The sequence below is a fragment of the Arachis ipaensis genome, chromosome B3 (genome assembly GCF_059453495.1).
Source record: "Arachis ipaensis isolate K30076 ecotype BB chromosome B3, ASM5945349v1, whole genome shotgun sequence".
Taxonomy (NCBI): Eukaryota; Viridiplantae; Streptophyta; class Magnoliopsida; order Fabales; family Fabaceae; genus Arachis; species Arachis ipaensis.
The window spans coordinates 66,775,109-66,781,362 of NC_142438.1; the positions used below are offsets into that span (position 1 = coordinate 66,775,109).

The following is a 6,254-nucleotide window of genomic DNA, read 5'->3' on the forward strand; positions in this document are numbered from 1 at the left end:
AAATTTCCTTCGGCAAGTATACCGAATTGTCGTCAAGTAAAAACTCACAGTAGAGTGAGGTCGAATCCCACAAGGATTGATTGGTCAAGCAACTTTAATTGGAAGAATGTTCTAGTTGAGCTAAGCAGAAAGTGAGTTGAGAATTGCAGAAAATTAAATGGCGGGAAAGTAAATAGCAGAAAATAAATGACGGGAAGTAAATTGCAGAATCTTAAATGGGGAAGGGAAGTTTAGCATGAAAGTAAATGGCAATAAGTAAAGAGAATGGGTAAGATCAGAAACGGGGAATTCATTGGGCTTAGGAGATGTTGCATTCTCCGGATCAAGTTCATTTTCATCTCTTCCTCAATCAATGCATTTATTGATCTCCTTGGCAATCTTAAGTGATTGAATTCCAATTCGATGGTAATTCAATCTCTCAAATCAGATCAATAGCCAATTCCTTGGTCTAATTGCTCATGAGAAGAGATGAAGTGTGGTCACTGATTATACCACATGTATTTCCAAATCAAAGTATTGGGAGAATTATATGTCACCATATCCGCCCAAACCCCAATTTGGTCCAACATGAGAAAACATTTCTAGCATGATCTCTTCATCCCTTTTCCAAGGTTCAGAAGAGATCCAAGTATAAATAGCTTCTTTTCCAAGATAAATACTCAATTGGATGAAGATTGAAAGCTTTCTAGTAAGATCAAGAGAAAAGAAAGAAGAAGGATTATGAAAACTATTATTGATCCATCAAATTACAACAGAGCTCCCTAACCCAATAAAAGGGGTTTAGTTGTTCATAGCTCTGGGAATGGAAAGCAAAGGTGGAGAGTACATTCTAAAAGTTAAACTAGAAGTACAGAGAAAGTAAAATACAGAGAGTAATTCTAATAATGCCCCAAAAGCTCCCCTCTCTAGTTCAAAGCTACTCCTATATATACTACTCTTCTGATCTTCTAGTTGATTCTTCAAGTCTTGGATGTGGGCCTTTGGATCTTGAGTTGAAGCAGTTATCTTCTTTAGTGGGCTGAGCTTTACTTGCAGAGAAAGTGTAAAGTAGGCAGGGACTTTAGCTTAGGGCGTTAGTGGTGTTAACGTTAAGTGAAAATATGGGGTTGAGAATGTTAGTGACAATCACCTTTTTCACTAACGTTCCTAACCCAAAGTGGTCCACGTTAACTTCAACGTTAGTGGCACTAACGTGACCACTAACGTTGACCCTTGGCCCTTCGCAAACATTACTGGGGTTTACCTTTTTCAATAACATTGAGAGTATCCCTTTCTCCCTACGTTAGAGTTCACGTTAGAATAGTTAACGTGGCCTTTAACGTTGGCTTGCCAAATCTTCGAGAGCATCAGTGACACTTACCTTTGTCATTAACGCTTCAGAACGCCCCTACTTCCTACGTTAGAGTTCACGTTAACTAGGTTAGTTAACGTGACTTCTAACGTGGTATTGATAGCCATCTCCAACGTTAGTGACAAAGGTGAGTGTCACTAACGTTGGCTCATCATCCCTCTTCTCCACGTTAGCTTCCACGTTAAGCAACTAACGTGGCTCATAGTGACTCAATCCAACGTTAGTGACAAAGGTGAGTGTCACTAATGTTGGTGATTCTTGCTCCCTCCACGTTAGAGTCCATGTTAATTAGGTTAACGTGGCTTTTAACGTAGCCAATATGGGCTTAGTCCAACGTTAGTGACAAAGGTGAGTGTCACTAACATTGGCATCATCTTCTTCTTCCACGTTAGAGCTCACGTTAACTAAGTTAACGTGGCTCTTAACGTGGCCAATTGCCCCTTTTGGAACGTTAGTGGCACTTACTTTTACCACTAACGTTGGAGTTCTACTTCTCTTCCACGTTAGCTTCCACGTTAACATAGTTAACGTGGCAACTAACGTGGGCTATGATGGCTCACGAAGGCGTTATTGGCAATCACTTTTCTCATTAACGTTGCAAGCTAGCCTTCATTCCACGTTAGTGGTCACGTTAGCTAGACTAATGTGGCTGCTAACGTGGTTCTTCCTTGCTTCCTTTATCCTGAAATCAAGCAATAAAGTGCATCAAAGCTCTGATCCAAGTTATGAGACATGCATCATTCAATTTATCCTTTAATTCATGCATAATTCTCATGAAATCATGTAAAATTCACAATGTTTGCTTGAATCAAGATGTAAGTGATTATTTACACAAAACTTGCTTATTTCCTAAGAAAATGCATGAAACTACCTTAAAACCATAAAGAAAAGGTCAGTGAAACTGGCCAAAATGCCATGGCATCACAACACCAAACTTAAAGCTTTCTTATCCTTATGCAAGTACTGGAACAAGAGAATGATGAATGAAATGACAAGAGGAATGAATCATTATTGTGGAAGTCATATTCTTGGTTTTATGGGGTTTCATGCATAGCAACTTAGGTTCATTCCTTTACTGGCTTTTAGACCTTTATCATGCCTTGGAATACTTACTTGATTGCACCCTTTGAGACTTTTATTTATTGATCCCTTTGTCTTTCCAAGGTTTATTTCATCCTTAGGCTAAGTGTTCTGTGAGGGGGCGACTCTTTAAGATAAGCTTTCAGCCAACAGTCCTGAACCAGTTGGTTCAAGGTGCTAGTGTTGAAACACCCCTAAGGACTTACTCCCTCAAGTCTCTCTCCTCCATACATGCACACCACAGGCACATGGTTTGTTATTTTCTTTCCTTGAGGTCTTGGTGTCCAACACCTCTTTGGGTTACTAAATGTTCTGTAGCAAGGTTGCTCTTGATAGTGGATTTTTAGTTGATAATCCCGGGTTAGTTAACCCAAGTTACCAAGTGATGAAGCACTCCTAAGAACTTATTCATCCAAGCAAATCCTTGGTACAAGAGCACCACAGACACATCCCTCAAGATTCAAGCCCTTGGTGCCTAGCCTTATTCTTTATTAACTTTTCTTTCTTTTTTAACTCTTATTGTTCTTTTCCTTTTTCTTATTAGGATCTTATTATTTAGCTAGTCTCATGGGGTGTGTTTCAAGCATATGATTCAAGATAGATAGTTGCCTTCCCACCTTGTTGGTGAACCAACTTAGCTAAGTGATTACTACACCACAAATTTAAGGACCTACTCCACAACTTCAACATCACTCTGGTCTTTCATAACATCTCTTTTTATTGGATTTAAAAGGACAAGCATACAATAAGCAAGATGAGAATGAAAACAGGCAATTTGACTAGCAAGGATAGACCTAGGCAAAAGCAAACTTAAAGATAGAATTGAAAATTCCTAAGCTACTATGAAAGCATGTTCTATTTCATACTTTGAGAGAAGCTTTTTCTGCTTCCTCTCCATGGTTGCAGAGGGAGATCCTTGAGTTTTAAACACAAGGGAGTCCTCATTCCATTGAAGGACTATTTCACCTCTGTCAACATCAATCACAGCTCTTGCTGTGGCCAGGAAAGGTCTTCCTAGGATGATGGATTCATCCTCTTCCTTTCCAGTATCCAGGACTATGAAATCAGCAGGGATGTAAAGGCCTTCAACCTTTACTAACACGTCCTCTACTTGTCCATAAGCCTGTTTTCTTGAACTGTCTGCCATCTCTAATGAGATTTTAGCAGCTTGCACCCCATAGATTCCCAGTTTCTCTATTACAGAGAGGGGCATGAGGTTTATTCCTGAACCAAGGTCACACAGAGCCTTAAAGATCATGGTGCCTATGGTACAGGGTATTATGAACTTTCCAGGATCCTGTCTCTTCTGAGGCAATGTCAGTTGATCCAGATCACTTAGTTCATTGATGAACAAGGGAGGTTCAACTTCCCAAGTATCAATGCCAAATAATTTGGCATTCAGCTTCATGATTGCACCAAGAAACTTGGCAGTTTGCTCTTCAGTAACATCCTCATTCTCTTCAGAAGAGGAATACTCATCAGAGCTCATGAAGGGCATAAGGAGGTTCAATGGAATCTCTATGGTCTCTAGATGAGCCTCAGAGTCCTTTGGTTCCTTAGAGGGAAGCTCCTTATTGATCACTGGACGTCCCAGGAGGTCTTCCTCCTTGGGATTTGCGTCTTCCTCTCCTTCTTTGGGTTCGGCCATGGTGCTTATGTCAATGGCCTTGCACTCTCCTTTTGGGTTCTCTTCTGTATTGCTTGGGAGAGTACTAGGAGGGATTTCAGTGATCCTCTTACTCAGCTGGCCCACTTGTGCTTCCAAATTTCTAATGGAAGACCTGGTTTCATTCATGAAACTCACAGTGGCCTTAGATAGATCAGAGACTAGATTTGCTAAATTAGAAGCATTTTGTTCAGAGTTCTCTGTCTTTTGCTGAGTGGATGATGGAAAAGGTTTATTATTGTTAAACCTGTTTCTTCCACCATTATTAAAGCCTTGTTGAGGCTTTTGATCCTTCCATGAGAAATTGGGGTGATTTCTCCATGATGAGTTATAGGTGTTTCCATAAGGTTCACCGAAGTAATTTACCTCTGCTATTGCAGGGTTCTCAGGATCATAAGCTTCTTCTGCATAAGAAGCCTCTTGAGTATTGTTGGATGCAGCTTGCATTCCATGCAGACTCTGAGAGATCATATTGACTTGCTGAGTCAATATTTTATTCTGAGCCAATATGGCATTCAGAGTATCAACTTCAAGAACTCCCTTCTTCATAGGCGTCCCATTGCTCACAGGATTCCTTTCAGAAGTGTACATGAACTGGTTATTAGCAACCATGTCAATGAGTTCTTGAGCTTCTGCAGGCGTTTTCTTTAGGTGAATGGATCCACCTGCAGAAGTATCCAATGACATCTTTGATAACTCAGATAAACCATCATAAAATATATCCAGGATGGTCCATTCTGAAAGCATGTCAGAAGGACACTTTTTGGTCAGTCCTTTGTATCTCTCCCAAGCTTCATAGAGGGATTCACCTTCTTTCTGTCTGAAGGTTTGAACATCCACTCTAAGCTTGCTCAGCTTTTGGGGAGGAAAGAACTTGGCTAAGAAAGCCTTGACCAACTTATCCCAAGAGTTCAGGCTATCCTTGGGTTGAGAATCCAACCATATTCTAGCTCTGTCTCTTACAGCAAACGGGAAAAGCATGAGCCTGTAGACTTCAGGATCTACTCCATTAGTCTTAACAGTATCACAGATCTGCAAGAATTCAGTTAAGAACTGAAAAGGATCTTGAGATGGAAGTCCATGAAACTTGCAGTTCTGCTGCATCAGAGAAACTAATTGAGGTTTCAGCTCAAAGTTGTTTGCTCCAATGGCAGGAATGGAGATGCTTCTTCCATGTAAATTGGAATTAGGTGCAGTGAAGTCACCAAGCATCTTCCTTATATTATTATTATTTTCGGCTGCCATCTCCTCTTCCTGTTCGAAAATTTCTGAAAGGTTATCTCTGGATTATTGTATTTTAGCTTCTCTTAGTTTCCTTTTTAGAGTGCTTTCAGGTTCTGGATCTGCTTCCACAAGAATGTTCTTATCCTTGCTCCTGCTCATATGACAAAGAAGAGGGCACAGAAAAATAATAATAATAATAGAGATCCTTTATACCACAGTATAGGGATCCCTGTGTGAGTAGAAGAAGAGGGGGAGACAAAGAATGTAATATAATGGAAAAAATACAACTGTGAGGAGGGTTGAGATGTGAGATGAGATGTTAGTAAATGAATAAATAAATAGAATAAGATGGGAGAGAAAGAATTTTCGGAAAATATTTTTGAAAAAGAGTTAGTGATTTTTGAAAAATAGTTTTTGAAAAATGTTAGTAATTTTCGAAAATTAAGATTTAAAAATTAAAATAATTAATAAATTAAAAAGAAATTTTGAAAAAGAGGGAAGATATTTTCGAAAATTAGAGAGAGAGAGTTAGTTAGGTAGTTTTAAAAAAGTTAAGAAACAAACAAAAAGTTAGTTAGTTGAAATAAATTTTGAAAAGATAAGAAGTTAGGAGGTTAGAAAAGATATTTTGAAACCAACTTTTTGAAAAAGGTAAGATAAGAAGATATTTTAGAAATTAGTTTTGAAAAAGATTTGATTTTTAAAATCTCAATTAATGACTTGATTCATAAGAAATCACAAGATATGATTCTAGAACTTTAAAGTTTGAATCTTTCTTAACAAGCAAGTAACAAACTTCAAATTTTTGAATCAAAACATTAATTGATTATGTTATTTTTGAAAATTTGATATAAAAATAAGAAAAAGATTTTTGAAAAATATTTTTGGAATTTTCGAAAATAACTAAGAATTTTGAAAAAGATTTGATTTGTG

General features: G+C 38.2%; 1 non-coding gene across 1 annotated transcript; it reads left to right on the forward strand.

The window, feature by feature from the left end:
- Positions 1-4,838: 4,838 nt before the first annotated feature.
- LOC148570966 (small nucleolar RNA R71) lies at positions 4,839-4,946 on the forward strand. The gene has a single exon (XR_015880334.1). It is a non-coding gene; the product is annotated as a small nucleolar RNA R71 (small nucleolar RNA).
- Positions 4,947-6,254: the final 1,308 nt, after the last annotated feature.